Source organism: Neofelis nebulosa, chromosome 5 (genome assembly GCF_028018385.1).
Source record: "Neofelis nebulosa isolate mNeoNeb1 chromosome 5, mNeoNeb1.pri, whole genome shotgun sequence".
Classification (NCBI taxonomy): Eukaryota; Metazoa; Chordata; class Mammalia; order Carnivora; family Felidae; genus Neofelis; species Neofelis nebulosa.
Window position 1 is genome coordinate 94,096,667 of NC_080786.1, and position 17,580 is coordinate 94,114,246.

At 37.0% G+C, this 17,580-nt stretch overlaps 1 non-coding gene across 1 annotated transcript; it reads right to left on the bottom strand.

Annotated features, from left to right (window-relative positions):
* Positions 1-12,663: 12,663 nt before the first annotated feature.
* LOC131513332 (small nucleolar RNA U13) lies at positions 12,664-12,766 on the bottom strand. Its single transcript, XR_009262548.1, has one exon. It is a non-coding gene; the product is annotated as a small nucleolar RNA U13 (small nucleolar RNA).
* Positions 12,767-17,580: the final 4,814 nt, after the last annotated feature.

The following is a 17,580-nucleotide window of genomic DNA, read 5'->3' on the forward strand; positions in this document are numbered from 1 at the left end:
GGAGGAGACCAGACTAGGGGAAGGGCACTAGCATGCCTCTTTGGAGCCTTCCCTCTCACCCTAGCGAAGGGAGGAGATGCATCCTAATCAATGCCTAACTTCTGGAGTTGGGGTCAAATCCTGGCCTTGTCACTTGCTTTAGTCCCACAATTAATTCATATTGAAGCCTAAATATGAAATCAGATGATCTAATAAGGTAATTTAATTTACCTTCATTAATACTACATCTTGGTTGAAAAATAAGTCATAATAGATTTTAGAAACCATGGAACTACAAATTCAGCCTCTAGAAATACTAGAAATTATTTGTAAGACCTTCACCACAAAATTAACTTCCACACTGCTTAAACTGTACACAATATCGTGGCCTTATAGGGATTTGGCTTGAATTATTAAAACGCCCAGAAGGGGCATCACAGTAATCGTCAACATTTGAAATGTGGGTTTGCCATCTAGTGGGCATCTTTGAGTGAATATGCATTGTACGTACACATACAACATATATATATATATATATATATATATATATATATATATATACACACACACACACACACACACAGAATTTCCATCCATGATTCTTCATCTTACTCCCCATCCTTAACACTTAAGGTCAAACAGTATTTTGGACACATTACTGTTTGTAAAAGTGTCTTAGTTTATATCTGTCAGGGTAAGTGAATGTTTTATGACGTGTGTGCTTATACACACAGTATGGAATAATAGCAGCATGTGGAGGGTTTTTTCAAACTACATGTATTCCTCCACATCTGCTTTTTTTTGCTCCAATTTGAGAATTATTGATCTAGAAAATGCACTGTCACCATAAAGGCATAGTGCCTGCTCCATGGTAGATACTCAGTAGACATTATCTTCCTTCCTCCTCTTCTCCCCCATTCTCTCCCATAAGAGCTCAATTCCAAATTACAATTCAACAGTAAAATGTGCATTTAGTATGTGAGGTGTTATATGTGTGAAGCACATTCTCGTCTACCCAAATACAAGAATGTGTTTTGATCCTATCTTTAAGATGCTTACAGGGGAGAAACAAAAGCTTTATCACCAAAGTCCAGCAGAATGAGTCTCAAATGTTTGTTTGGGGCAGATCCTTTGGAAATTCGAATTTTTTCTTTTAGGGATAACATTACAAAAATGTTAGTTTCCCCAGACTAAGAAGAAAGACTCTTGTTGTAAGGTATGAAATGGATATAGGGGGAGCTTGATTTGTATTTGAGTGGGCAGAGACTTAGAAGAGAACAGGCCCAAAAAGGGAGGGGAGGGAAGTGGTGAGTGAAGGAGACTGGAGGCATGTTCTGTGGAGGTTTCAAGAGAAGGAGGATAGAGATTTTGGGGTGGGCACCATATGTGTGAGATATCGAGAGAGGGTCAGGAAAAGAAGATTTTAAGAGGTCTTGTTATATATTATGAGGGGAATCCCCTTTTCATGTTTTCAAGCAGTGCAGTAAAGTCTTAAATTGCCTTACTGTTATCTTTGGATGCAGGTTAGCGTTTCTTTGGATAAAATAACACTGTGGAAACAGGCCGCCAAGTGGCATGTAGCTTTATCTGGAAAACACAAACGGTCAGACCATAAAACTTTAGGTACATTATATTTTCCTCGTGTGCCTTACACCTAAAGTTAAACAAAACTAAAGTGATAAAATTGTATAAGGAATATCTATTACAAAAGTAATCCGTGCAGTTGGTTTAAAAATTCAATGGCAAAAGAGAAAAGTTTCCTGCCTCACTCCTCAAACCTCTCCTTCACACCCGTGTCTTATCACCTTCCAGAGTTTCTTTTTAATTCTTTTGATAGTTAGTATTGTAACTGTAAACTCCATGCTTATATCACTTTCTTGATTTATTTACTTTATTCAGTGTCTGTTAACCCCACACTATGGATGAGAAATATACCTCATTGAGACTCTATTTTTTTCTCTCTTCGTGTGCTTTCTTAATTATATTATTTCCCATTCTCCTATTGTTTATCATTATATATGTATATTTTTTATTAAGTAGACTCGATGCCCAATGTGGAGCTTGAATTTACAACCCTGAGATCAAGAGTCCCTCGCTCTACCCACTGAGCCAGGCAAGTGCCCCTGTCATTATAAATTTAAATACCACGCTTAACCTATGATTCTTGTTCTCTTAATGTAGGTAGTAAATCTTGATTCACTACCAGGTAGTATGAGAAAAATAGCACCGTCAAACTGCTATTCACCTCTTCTTGTGTGCTCACTTCCACCCTATGCTCCTACCCACTACCCAGTGTCTCTCTTCTTCTACCTTTACATTTACAATGTTAGGGTTTATATAACATTTGCATTTTTTCTGTTAGTATAATTAATTTTTCTGCATGTTATCTATTGATTGATTCTAAGAATTGAAATCAATAAATTAGTTTATGACTTATAGTTTATGCTCATACAAATATTATTTCCCACAGAATACAGAGTGATTCACTCAGAAGATAAACTAATTCCACATCTTTAAACTTGAGCTATTCAAAGGAGAATGAAACAAACATCAAGGTTGAGTGGATTCTTCTTTCCTATTCTGCATAACTTGCTCAAATCATATCATATAGTTTGCTTCATATTTCATGCTACATTTTTAAAAAACTTTTTTGTTTTACCTAGAGTTTGCAATTGACTTTCTCTTTGAATTGACATATGCTTTTCTCGTTAATATCGCTTAGAACTTTCAGATTTTAATTATACTACTTTTTATTTTGTTTGTGAAGAGGCAATAAATGTACACACTACATAATTTAAAAGGTACTAATAGCCATAGAGGGAAAAGTTAGTCTTCTTGCACATTTGTCCCTCAGCCATTCAGTTCTTCTTTTCAGAAGTAACTACTCTTATTAGTTTTTATGTATTATTTTTGAGATGTTTTATACATGTACAAGCATACAAGTATATTTGGGTCCTATTGATGGCAATTAGTTTCTGATTTGGCTATGATAAATGACACTTTACTGAATATCTTTGCAGACATATATGCTCGAATATCTGTAGGATAAATCTCTAGGGAAGAATGGTTGGGTCAGAGGCAATGTGTATTTTTTTTTTTTTTTTTTTTTTTAATTTTTTTTTCAACATTTTTTATTTATTTTTGGGACAGAGAGAGACAGAGCATGAACGGGGGAGGGGCAGAGAGAGAGGGAGACACAGAATCGGAAACAGGCTCCAGGCTCCGAGCCATCAGCCCAGAGCCTGACGCGGGGCTCGAACTCACGGACCGCGAGATCGTGACCTGGCTGAAGTCGGACGCTTAACCGACTGCGCCACCCAGGCGCCCCGGCAATGTGTATTTTTTAAAGGTTTGATAATTTTGCCAAATTGTCCTCGCTGGAAGTCATACTAATTTAATACACTCTTACTAGTTAAATAAAAGAAAGATTGCCTGTTATCTCACACTCACATCAGTGCAATTGCTAAAAATCAGTGCCACTAATTCTCCCAGTGTAGTTTTTTTTTTTTAATTTTTTTTAACGTTTATTTATTTTTGAGACAGAGAGAGACAGAGCATGAACGGGGGAGGGTCAGAGAGAGAGGGAGACACAGAATCTGAAACAGGCTCCAGGCTCTAAGCTGTCAGCACAGAGCCCACTTGGGGCTTGAACTCACGAACCTCGAGATCATGACCTGAGCCGAAGTCAGACGCTTAACCGACTGAGCCACCCAGGCGCCCCTCCTGGTGTAGTTTTAATTGGCATCTGAATTTCATTTATTTTATAAGAATGAGCATCTTTTCATAAAATAAAGATGCCTTTACATTTCCTTAACTGTAAGTTTTACTTCATATTACTACATATTTTTCCCATTTTACTATCAGTTAGTTGAACTTTCTCAGTAACTTGTAAAAGTCTTCTACATTAAGGAATTTAAGGTTTTATCTGTAATATGAGTTACTAATACTTTCCCCAAATTTATTTATCTTTTTGACTTTTTTATGCTTTTGCCGTGGAATTTTAAAGTGTTTTAAATTTATACATATATTCCTTTGTAATTTATGAGTATTGAATCATGCTTCTAAAGGTACCCTCCACTTGTAGATTATAGCAATATTCTCCCATGTTTTTCCATAGTGCTATGCATAATTTGATACGTTTTGGACTATGTATGCACATGTGAAATCATTGCCACCACCAAGACATGGGTCATATCTATCACCTTGAAAATTCTCCTCATGCCTTTTTTATTATTCCTCCCTCTAGTATGTCCCAGGCCCTACCCTAGGCAACTGTTGTTTTTTCTATTTGATCTCTTTTCTTTCACTATAGATTTGTTCAAATTTTCTAGAGTTTTCTATAAGTGGAATCATACAGTATGTATTCTTTTTTTGGTCTGACTTCTTTTACTCAGCATAATCTGAGATCTATACATGTGGCATTTATCAATAGTTGATTACTTTTTATTGCTGAGTAATAGTCCATCATGTGGATATACCACAATTTGTTTATCCATTCATTTGTGGATGGTTACTTGGGCTGTTTCCAGGTTTTGGCGATTATCAGTAGAGAAGTTATAAACATTTATGTACAAGTCTTTGTATTGTCATATTTTTTTTTTCTCTTAGGTAAATATCTAAAAATGGGGGGTGGCTGGGTGGCTCCATCAGCTAAATGTCTGATTTCGGCCCAGGTCATGATCTTATGGTTTGTGAGTTTAAGCCCCCCGTCGGGCTCTGTGCTGACACCTCAGAGCCTGGAGCCTGCTTCAGATTCTGTGTCTCCCTCTCTCTCTCTGCCCCTCCCCTGCTTGTGCTTTGTCTCTCTTTGTCTCTCAAAAATAAATAAATGTTAAAAAATTTTTTTAATTAAAATTAAATATCTAAATATGAAATGGCTAGATCCCATGGTAGGTGTGTGTTTAACTTTTTAAGAAATTGCCAAACTGTTTTCCAAAAGGGTTGTACCATTTTACATTCTCACTGGCAGTACATGAGACTTCTAGGTGCTCCATAGCCTTGCCAATACCTGCTTTTTAATTTTAGCCATGTGAAATAGATATGTAGTAATATGTCCTTGTGATTTGATTTATTTTATTATTATTATTATTTATTATTATTTTTTTAGAGGGGCAGGAGAGAAGGAGAGAAGGAGAGAGCAAACAGAGGAGAGGGGCAAAGGGGAGGAGAGAGAGAATTTTAGCCAGGCTCAATCTCATGAACCATGAAATCAAGACCTCAGCTGAAATTAAGAGTCCACACTCAACTGACTGAGCCACCCAGGTGCCCCTGATTTTCATTTTTCTAATGACTAATGCTATTAAGTATTTTGTCATAAGCTTAATTTCCATCTGCGTATCTTCTTTGGTGAAATGTCTATTGAAACCTTTTGCCCATTTTTTAAAACTTGGGGGTTTTTGTTTTGTTTTGGTTGTTACTGAGTTCTGAGAGTTCTTTGTATATTTTGTGTACAAGTTTTTTATCAGAATATATTTGTTGCAAGAATTTCTCCCTCATCTGGGGCCTGCTTTTCCATTTTCTTTTCTATTTTAAAATTTCTTTTATTTATTTTTTCTTTATTAAAATTTTTTTCATCGTGTTAAATGTACTCTTTAAAAATTTTTTAAATTTTTTTTTAACATTTATTTATTTTTGAGACAGAGAGAAACAGAGCATGAACAGGGGAGGGGCAGAGAGAGAGGGAGACACAGAATCTGAAACAGGCTCCAGGCTCTGAGCTGTCAGCACAGAGCCCGACGCGGGGCTTGAACCCACGGACCGTGAGATCATGACCTGAGCTGAAGTCAGACGCTCAACCGACCAAGCCACCCAGGCGCCCCCAAAATTTTTAAGTTTTAATTTTATTTTTGAGAGTGGGAAATGGGCAGAGAGAGAAGGAGAGAGAATCCCAAGTAGGCTCCACACTCAACACAGAGCTTGATATGGGACTCAAACTCACAAACCGTGAGAGAGATCGTGACCTGAGCAGAAATTCAGAGTCAGATGCTTAACCAGCTAAGCCACTCAGGCACCTGAGTCTTTAATCCTCATTCCTCTTTAATCCTCATTCCCTATATCCCCCCCATCTCCTCACCCTCTTCCCCTCTGGTAACTATCAGTTTGTTCTCTAAAGAGAAGTCTGTTTCTTAGTTTGTCTCTCTCTTTTTTTTTTCTTTGCTCATTTGTTTTGTTTCATAAATTCCACATTTGAGTGAGATCATAATGGTATTTGTCTTTCTCTAACTGACTTACTTTGCTTAGCGTTATACTCTCTGGAACCATCAATTTTGTTGCAAATGGCAAGATTTCATTCTTTCTTATGGCTGAATAATTTCCATTGTATGTATATACCATATCTTCTTTATCCACTCCATGTATCAATGGATATTTGGGCTGCTTCCATAATTTGGCTATTGTAAATAATGCTTCAATAAACATAGGGATGCATATATCCCTTTAAATTAGTGTTTTTGTATTTTTTTAGGTAAATATCCAGCAGTGTGATTGCTGGATTGTAGAGTAGTTCTATTTCTAATTTTTTGAGAATCCTCCATACTATTTTCCATAGTGGCTGCACCAGTTTGCATCTTCACAAACAGTGCATGAGGATTCCTTTTTCTCCATATCTTTACCAACACTTGATGTTTCTTGAGTTTTTCATTTTAGCCATTCTGACAGGTAATGAGGTGATATCTCACTGTGGATTTTATTTGCATTGCCCTGATGATAAGTGATGCTGAGTATCTTTTCATGTGTCTATCGGCCATCTGTATGTCTTCTTTGGAGAAATGTCTGTTCACATCTTCTGCTCAAGTTTTAATTGGATTATTTGTCTTTTTAGATATCGGGTTGTATACGTTATTTATACATTTTGGATACTAACCCTTTATTGAGTATATCATTTGCAAATATATTTTCCTATTCTGTAGGTTACCTTTTAGTTTTATTGTTTCCTTCACTATGCAGAAGCTTTTTGTTTTGATGTAGTTTCAATAGTTTGTTTTTGCTTTTGTTTCTCTTGCCCCCGGAGACCTATCTAGAAAAAAGTTTCTATAACCAATGTCAGAGAGGTTATTGCATGTGTTCTCTTTGAGGGTTTTTATGGTTTCAAGTCTCACATATAAGTTTTTAATCCATTTGGGGCACCTGGGTGGCACAGTTGGTTAACCATCTGACTCTTGATTTTGGCTCAGGTCGTGGTCTCACAGTCGTGAGATTGAACCCCACATCAGGCTCTGCTGGGCTCTGGGTGTGGAGTCTGCTTAAGATTCTCTCTCCCTCTCTTCTCTCTGCACCCCCACACTTGTACTCTCTCTCTCTCAATCTCTCTCTAAAAATAAATAAATTTTTAATCATTTTGAGTTTATTTTTGTATATGGTGAAATAAAGTGTTTCAGTTTCATTCTTTCGCACATAGCTGACCAGTTTTCTGGGTTTTCTGTTCTATTCCATCAATCTGTATGTCTATTTTATGCCAGTTTCATAGTGTTTTCATTACTACTGCTTTGCAATATAACTGATATAACTTGCAATCTGGAATTGTGATACCCCCAGTTTCGTTTTTCTTTTTCAAGATTGATTTGGCTAGTTGAGGTCTTTTGTGGTTCCATACAAGTTTCAGGTTTGTTTGTTCTACTCCATTTTTTTAAGTAATCTCTACACCCAATGTGGGGCTCAAACTCATGACCTGGAATCAAGAGTCACATGCTCTACTGACTGAGCCAGACAGGCATCCCAGGATTGTTGGTTCTAGTTCTGTGAAAAATGCTTTTCATATTTTGGTAGGAATTGCATTAAATCTATAGATTGCTTTGAGTAATATAGACATTCTAACAATATTTATTCTTACCACCCATGAGCATGGAATGTCTTTCCATCTCTTTGTCATCTTGAATTTCTTTCATCAGTGTTTTAGTTTTCAGAGTACAGGTCTTTCATCACCTCTTTGGTAAAGTTTGTTCCTAGGTATTTTATTGGCTTTGGTGAAATTATAAATGGGATTTTTTTTTTAAGATTTAAAAAAGATGTTTACTTTTGATAGAGAGAGACAGAGCGTGAGTGGAGGAGGGGCAGAGAGAGAGGGAGACAAGAATCTGAAGCAGGCTCCAGGCTCTGAGCCGTCGGCATAGAGCCCAGTGCAGGGCTTGAACCCACCAACTATGAGATCATGACCTGAGTCAAAGTCGGAAGCTTAGCCGACTGAGCCACACAGCAACCCCAAGATTGTTTTTTAAATTTCCCTTTTTGCTGATTCATTATTAGTGTATAGGGTGAAACTGATTTCTATACATTGACTTTGTATCCTATGACTTTACTGAATTCATTTATCAAGTCTAGTAGGTTTTTGGTGGAGTCTTTGGAGTTTTCTATATGTAGTATCATGTCATCTGCAAATCATGAGAGTTTTACTTCTTCCTTACCATCCTTCCTTGGATGCCTTTTATTTAGGTTTTCTAACTGTTGTGGGTAGGACTCCTAGTACTATGTTGAATAAATGTGGTAGAGTGGACATCCCTGTCTTGTTCCTGACCATAGAGGAAAAGCTCTCAGCTGTTTCCCATTGAGTGTGATTTGGGCTGTGTTTTTTTTCATATAAGGCCTTTATTATGTTGAGTTATGTTCTCTCTAGACCTAATTTGCAGAGGGTTTTTATCACGAATGGATGTTGTACTTTGTCAAATGCTTTTTCTGCATCTATTGAAATGATCATATGGTTTTTATCCTTTCTCTTATTGATGTGATGTATCATATTGATTGTTTTGCAAATACTGAACTACACTTGCATCCTGAGAATAAATCCCACTTGATCATAATGTTTGATTTTTAAAAATATATTGTTGGACTCAGTATGCTAATATTTTGTTGAGGATTTTGCATCTATATTCATAAGACATATTGGCCTGTAGTTCTTGTTTTTTGTGGTATCTTTATTTGATTTGGTGTTTGTCCATTTTCTTAAGTGTTTTTCAAAGAGTGGTTTTGTTTAAGTCCAGTTTAAAAGATTTTCTTCTAGATATTTTATACATTAGGTTTTACATTTAGGTCTGTCATTCATTATGAGTTATTTTTGTACATGGTTGAGATGGGTTTTTTTTTTTTTAAGGAGTATTTAGTTGTTCAAGCACTATTTATTGAAAAAACCATCCTTTCTCCATTAAATTGCATTTGTACCTTTGTCAAAAGTCATTTTTACATGATTTTATTTTTGGAATCTTCTTCTTCTTATTATTATATTATTATTTTATTATTATTATTAAGTAACCTTTACCCCCCAACATGGGGCTTGAACACAAGAGCCTGGATTAAGAGTTGCATGCTCTACTGGCTGAACCAGCCAACTGACCCTATTTTTGGAATCTTGGTTATAGTCCATTAAACTATCTTTATGCTTATATTATACTGTTTTAATTATGGTAGCTTTACAGTAATGCTCATAATCATCTAATATTCTTTTCCAAAGTTGTTTTTAGGAGTTCTAGGTCCTTTGCATTTTATTATGATTTTCAGCTTGTCAGTTTCTGGAGAAAAAAAAATCTCCTGGGATTTTTATTAGAAATGCATTGAACCTATAGATCAATTTGGGGAGAGTTGATATCTTGACAATATTGAGTCTTCTGACCCATGAACAAAGTATGTATCTCATTCATTTAGGTCTCTTGAGTTTCTCTCCGCAATGTTTTGTCCTTTTCAGTTTAAGATCTTTCACATCCATGCTGTTTCAAAGGGACACATGCACCCCAATGTTTATAGCAGCACTATCAACAGTAGCTAAAGTATGGAAAGAGCCCAAATCCATCCATTGATGGATGAAGTAATAAAGAAGATGTGGTATATAGTGGCACCTGGGTGGCTCAGTCAGTTAAGTATCTGACTTGGGCTCTGGTCATGATCTCACAGTTCATGGGTTCAAGCCCTGCATCAGGCTCTGTGCTGACAGCTCAGAGCCTGGAGCCTGTTTTGGAATCTGTGTCTCCCTCTCTCTCTGTCCCTCCACACGCCCCCCCACCACATCGCATGCTCTCTCTCTCTCAAAAATAAATTAAAAAGTATTAAAAAGAAGTTGTGGTAAATATATACAATGGAGTATTACTCGGCAATCAAAAAGAACGAAAGCTTGCCATTTGCAACTATGTGGATGGAACTAGAGGGTATTATGCTAAGTGAAATTAGTCAGTCAGAGAAAGGCAAATACCGTATGACTTCACTCATATGAGGACTTTAAGATATAAAACAGATGAACATAAGGGAAGGGAAACAAAAATAATATAAAAATAGGGAGGGGGGCAAAACATAAGAGACTCTTAAATATGGAGAACAATCAGAGGGTTGCTGGAGAGGTTATGGGAGGGGGGGATGTTTTAAATGGGTAAGGGGCATTGAGGGATCTACTCCTGAAATCATTGTTGTACTACATGCTAACTAACTAGGATGTAAATTAAAAAAAAACAAAAAACAAAAAACAAAAAAACAGCCATACCTGAAACTCACCAAGTTGTGCACATTAAACATGTATACCTTTTTGTATGTCAATCATTTGTCAATGAAGTAGTTTTTAAAAAAAAGATTTTTCACATCTTTTGTCACATTTATCCTTAAGTCTTTCATTATTTTTTGATGCTATCTTAAAATTTCAATTTTTAATTGTTCATTGCCAATATATAGAAATTCAATTCATTTTTGTGTATCAATCTTGTATCTTGTGCCTCCCTAAGTTTATTAGTTTTTGTGGCAGTTTTGTATATTGCACTGAAATTTCTACAGAGATAATCATGTTATTTATGAAAAGACAGTTTTTCTTCTTTCTTTAATATGGACTTCTTTTATTTATTTTTTAGAAATATGATTTCACCTGGGTTTTCTTTTTAGTTTGCAAAAAAGAATTGAATTGGTTGATTTTTGAAGGGTTGAATTCCTCTTGGGATGAATCCCACTTGGTCATGATGTAGTATCCTTTTTACATATTGTTAAATTTATTGAAATTATGTTTAGAGTTTTTGTATCTATATACAATATTGAATAAAAGTGGTGATAGAAGACATCCCCCTATCTTGATCTTAGTGGGAGAGTATTCAGTCTTTAACCAATGAATGTGATGTTAGCTGTCAGTATTTTATAAATGTCTTTTATCAGGTTGAAGAAGTTTCCTCATACTCCTAGCTTGCCAAGAATTTTTATTAGAAATAAATATTAGATTTTGTCAAATGCAGTGTTTGCACCTATTGAGATGATTATATGGTTTTTCTCCTTTGGTTTGCTAATATGATGAATTACTGTTTGATTTTTTTTAATATGAAATTTATTGTCAAATTGGTTTCCATACAACACCCAGGGCTCATCCCAACAGGTGCCCTCTTCAATACATATCACCCACCCCCCCCTCCCTCCCACCCCCCATCAATCCTCAGATTGTTCTCAGTTTTTAAGAGTCTCTTATGGTTTGGCTCCCTCCCTCTCTAACTTTTTTTTTTCCTTCCTCTCCCCCATGGTCTTCTGTTAAGTTTCTCAGGATCCACATAAGAGTGAAACCATATGGTATCTGTCTTTCTCTGTATGGCTTATTTCACTTAGCATAACACTCCAGTTCCATCCACGTTGCTACAAAAGGCCAGATTTCATTCTTTCTCATTGCCACGTAGTATTCCATTGTGTATACAAACCACAATTTCTTTATCCATTCATCAGTTGATGGACATTTAGGCTCTTTCCATTATTTGGCTATTGTTGAGAGTGCTGCTATAAACATTGGGGTACAAGTGCCCCTATGCATCAGTACTCCTGTATCCCTTGGGTAAATTCCTAGCAGTGCTATTGCTGGGTCATAGGGTAGGTCTATTTTTAATTTTTTGAGGAACCTCCACACTGTTTTCCAGAGTGGCTGTACCAGTTTGCATTCCCTACTGTTTGATTTTTGAACAGTAAAACAATTCTGCATTTTGGGGGCGAACACACCCACTTGGTTATATTATGTTATCCTTTTTTATACCGTTGAGTTCAATTTGTTAAAATTTTGTTTAGATTTTTTGCTTCTATGTACATGAGAGATATTAGTCTGTTGTTTTGTTTCCTGTAATATCTTTGTCTGGGTTTGGAGTTGGGATAATACTGGCCGCATAGAATGAGTTGGGAGTTTTTCTTTGGAAAATCTTGTGTAGAATTAGTATTACTTCTTCCTTCTATAGAATTAGTATTAGTACAGATACTAATTTCTTTATTTTTTTAATGTTTATTTTTAAGAGAGAGAGAGAGAGAGAGAGAGACAGAGACAGAGTGCAAGCTGGGGAGGGGCAAAGAGAGAGGGAGACACAGAATCCAAAGGAGGCTTCAGGCTCCGAGCTGTCAGCACAAAGGCTGATGCGGGGCTCGAACCCACTAACTGTGAGATCATGACCTGAGCCAAAGTTGGATGCTTAACTGACTGAGCCACACAGGTGCCCCTCTATAATTTCTATAGAGCTAATATTATTACTTCTAGCTATGTGGGCCTGAAATTTTCCATGTGGAAAGGCTTTTAAGTACAAGTTCAATTTCTTTAACAGATATAGGGCTTTTTAAGTTATCTATTTATTTTTGTGTGAGCTATGGTAAGTTATGTCTTTCAAGGAGTTTTTCCATTTTATCTAGGTTGTGAAATTTATTGGCATAAAGTTATTACTAGTCATAATAATCTATTTTTACCCCCTTTTTCTTGTTTGTTTGTTTTTTTCACATGAGATGGACAATACACTGCAGTTGTTACAAGGTTTGAAGGAGGCACATGTCACAAAACAGCATGAACATCAATTATCACACTTACGACTTACAAAAGGATCTATTTTTATTCTTTTTTTTTTTAAAAAAAATTTTTTTCAACGTTTTTTATTTATTTTTGGGACAGAGAGAGACAGAGCATGAACGGGGGAGCGGCAGAGAGAGAGGGAGACACAGAATCGGAAACAGGCTCCAGGCTCCGAGCCATCAGCCCAGAGCCTGACGCGGGGCTCGAACTCACGGACCGCGAGATCGTGACCTGGCTGAAGTCGGATGCTTAACCGACTGCGCCACCCAGGCGCCCCTTTATTCTTAATACCTATAGAATATGTGGTGATATCAACTCTGTATTCCTGTTATTGATAATTTATCTTTTTACTTTTTTTCCTGATTAGTCTGGCTACAGCTTAATCCATTTTACTGATTTTTCTTTTTTTTTTTAATTTTTTTTTAAATGTTTATTTATTTTTGAGACAGAGAGAGATAGAGCATGAACAGGGGAGGGGCAGAGAGAGAGGGAGACACAGAATCAGAAGCAGGCTCCAGGCTCTGAGCCATCAGCCCAGAGCCTGACACGGGGCTTGAACTCACGGACTCACAGACCGTGAGATCGTGACCTGAGCTGAAGTCGGATGCTTAACCGACTGAGCCACCCAGGTGCCCCTTTACTGATTTTTCTGAAAGAACCAGCCTTTGCTTTATTTGATTCTATTGTTTTCTTCTTTTCTATTTCATTGGATTCTGCCTTGGTCTTTATTATTCCTTTTTTCTGCTTTATGTCTGATTTGCTCTTTCTTTTCTAGTTTTGTAAGGTAGAAGCTGAGATCATTGATTTGAAAGCTTTCTTTTTCTTGGGGCGCCTGGGTGGCGCAGTCGGTTAAGCGTCCGACGTCAGCCAGGTCACGATCTCGCGGTCCGTGAGTTCGAGCCCCGCGTCAGGCTCTGGGCTGATGGCTCGGAGCCTGGAGCCTGTTTCCGATTCTGTGTCTCCCTCTCTCTCTGCCCCTCCCCCGTTCATGCTCTGTCTCTCTCTGTCCCAAAAATAAGAAAGCTTTCTTTTTCTTAATATAGACATTTAGTATTGTAGGTTTTCCCTTAAGTAATGCGTTAATCACATCTACAAATCCTGATATGTTGTTTTCATTTTCATTCAGTTGCAAATACTTTTAAAATTCCTCTTTTGATTTTTTCTTTAATCTCCCAGTTATAAAGAAAGGTATTGTTTGGTTTCCAAATACTGGGGCATTTTCCAAGGATCTTTTAGTTATTGATTTCTAATTTAATTTTTCTGTGGTCAGAGAACATAGGTTGTATGACTTGAATCCTATTGTGTTTTATTGAGTCTTGTGACCCAGAATAGTTCTTTGTGCACTTGAGAAGAATGTGTATTCTGCTATTGTTAGGTGTTTTACAAAAGTCAATCAGGTCAAGTGATTAGTTTTTAAAATTTTCTATATCCATACTGATTTTCTGCATATGTGGTCTAGCAATTATTGAGTAGTGTTAAATCTCTGGCTATAATTATGGAGTCATCTATTTCTTTGTGCAGTTCTATCAGTTTTAACTTCATGTATTTTGAGGTACTGTTATTAGGTTCATAAATGTTTAAGATTGTTATTTTCTCTTGATGAATTGATCCTTTATCCTTATAATGATAAAATGACCTTCTTTATCCCTGGAAATATTCTTTGGTCTGAAATGTATTTTGTTTGATTTTAAAGTAGTTGATCTCATTTTCTTTCGGCTAGTGTTAGCGTGGTTTCTCTCTTTCCATCCTTTCACTTTTAACCTATTTGTTACATCATCTTCATATTTAAAGTGCACTTTTTGTAGGCAGCATATAGTTGGGTGTTGCTTTTTTATTCAACCTGATAAGCTATGCCTTGTAATCAGGCTATTTACACCATTTATATTTAATTTGATTATTAATGTGGTTAGATTTGAGTATCTCCTTTTGCTGTTTGTTTTCTATTTGTCCCACCTGTTATTTGTTGCCCCATTCCTAGTTTTCTACCTTCGTTTGGACTAATCAAGTTTCTTTTTGATATGATTTTATCTCCTTAGTTGCTTTATTAATTATAATTCTTTATTTTGATATGTTAGTGATTGCTTAAGGGTTTATAATATATATTTATCTATCATAGTCTGCCTTAAAGTGATATTATGCCTCTTCACACGTAATATAAGAACCTTACAATATATTCTTTCATTTATCCCCTCCTGGCCTATTTGATATTGTCATGCATTTTATTTTTCATTTTTCATATTCATTTCATTTGGGTCTTCCTTAATATTTTCTGTGACTCTACTTTTTTGAATATATACAATACAGTTATAATAACTGTCTTAGTGTTCTTTTCTGTAAATGCTAACATCTGTGTCAGTTCTGGATTGCTTTTCACTAATTCTTTTTCCCCCTATCAGTTGTATTTTCTTGACTCTTTGTATAGCTGGTAATCTTTGTTTGGATGCCAGGTAGGTCTGGAGCGGTGCTCATTGTAGGGCTGCTTCTCCACTACTGAGGCAAGACCTTCCTGAATACTCTACCCAGTGCCTTGTAAATTTTGAGTTTTTCCAGCCTGATTGAAATAGGCGCTGTTCCTAGCCCAATGTGAATGACAAGAATGCTTCCCTCTAATCTTTACAGGTGGTTCTTTCTCTGGCCTAGGACCATTTCCTTAGATGCATACACTGATCAGAAATAGTTGAGGGAGGACTCTCTGCAGATCTGTCCAGTATTCTGTTTCTGTGAAGCTGTCTTTTTTCTGTTATTCTGTCCTGTGAACTCTAGCTGCTTCAGTCTCCCTGGACTCTAGGGTCTGTTTTCTGAACTCAGGGAGTCTGCCAGACTCTGTCTCAACTTTCTCTTCCTTCTGCCATGCTTGGAAACTCTCAAAGTAGCAAGCTGGGGCAGTTGTAGGACTCACCTTGTCAGTTTCCTGTCTCTCAGAGATCACTGTCCTCCGTTGCTTCATATAGAGTACCTTAAAAACTGTTGTTTTAGATATTGTGTCTGGTTTTTTTTGTTTGTTTGTTTTAGATACTTTGGGTGGGATGGTCCTTGTGTGTTCATCTTGGCCAAAAAGAGAAGTCTAGTCATTGCTTCTTTCCCTCTCTTTGAGATTTAATCCTTTCTCTTTTAACTTTTTTGGGGGAAAATATGAAGGCTTAGAAAAGTTGTAAAAATTATTCAGGGAACACCTGTATGCACTTCATCTAGATTCATCAGTTGTTAACATTTTGCCACATTTGTACACGCTTGCTTTCTCACTCTCTCTCACACACACACTTTAATTGAACTATGGGAGAGAAATTGCAGACATCGTGATAGTTAATCATTAAATAAATCTTAAGAATAAAATCACTTTCCTATATAACAACAATACAATGATCAAATTCAGGAAAGAGTATAAGTGGAAGAAGCAGAAATTGCCTTTTAAATATTGAGCTCAGAAAAAAATAAAATAAAATAAAGGTTGGGTTCAGTATTGGCATCCCTTGACTTTCACTCTATTCCATTTGTAAAAGCAGTGACAGGCCAGCCCAGATTGATTGATTGATTGATTTCAATATATGAAGTTTATTGTCAAATTGGTTTCCATACAACACCCAGTGCTCATCCCAAAAGTGCCCTCCTCAATACCCATCAGCCACCCTCCTCTCCCTCCCACCCCCCATCAACCCTCAGTTTGTTCTCAGTTTTTTTTTTTTAATTTTTTTTTCAACGTTTTTTATTTATTTTTGGGACAGAGAGAGACAGAGCATGAACGGGGGAGGGGCAGGGAGAGAGGGAGACACAGAATCGGAAACAGGCTCCAGGCTCCGAGCCATCAGCCCAGAGCCCGACGCGGGGCTTGAACTCACAGACCTCGAGATCCTGACCTGGCTGAAGTCGGACGCTTAACCGACTGCGCCACCCAGGCGCCCCTGTTCTCAGTTTTTAAGAGTCTCTTATGCTTTGTCTTTCTCCCACTCTAACCTCTTTTTTTTTTTTTTTCCTTCCTCTCCCCCATGGTCTTCTGTTAAGTTTCTCAGGATCCACATAAGAGTGAAAACATATGGTATCTGTCTTTCTCTGTATGGCTCATTTCACTCATTTCACTCTGCAGTTCCATCCATGTTGCTACAAAGGGCCATATTTCATTCTTTCTCATTGCCACGTAGTACTCCATTGTGTATACAAACCACAATTTCTTTATCCATTCATCAGTTGATGGACATTTAGGCTCTTACCATAATATGGCTATTGTTGAGAGTGCTGCTATAAACATTGGGGTACAAGTGCCCCTATGCATCAGTACTCCTGTATCCCTTGGGTAAATTCCTAGCAGTGCTATTGCTGGGTCATAGGGTAGGTCTATTTTTAATTTTTTGAGGAACCTCCACACTGTTTTCCAGAGTGGCTGCACCAATTTGCATTCCCACCAACAGTGCAAGAGGGTTCCCGTTTCTCCACATCCTCTCCAGCATCTATAGTCTCCTGATTTGTTCATTTTGGCCACTCTGACTGGCATGAGGTGATATGTGATACCTGAGTGTGGTTTTGATTTGTATTTCCCTGATGAGGAGTGATGTTGAGCATCTTTTCACGTGCCTGTTGGCCATCCGGATGTCTTCTTTAGAGAAGTGTCTATTCATGTTTTCTGCCCATTTCTTCACTGGGTTATTTGTTTTTCGGGTGTGGAGTTTGGTGAGCTCTTTATAGATTTTGGATACTAGCCCTTTGTCTGATATGTCATTTGCAAATATCTTTTCCCATTCCGTTAGGCCAGCCAGATTTAAAAGGAGAAATATGTCCCCATTTCTCAGCCAGAGGAATGTCAAAGAATTACAGGTTATTTTAAATCTATCACATTGTACATATTCATTTCCAGT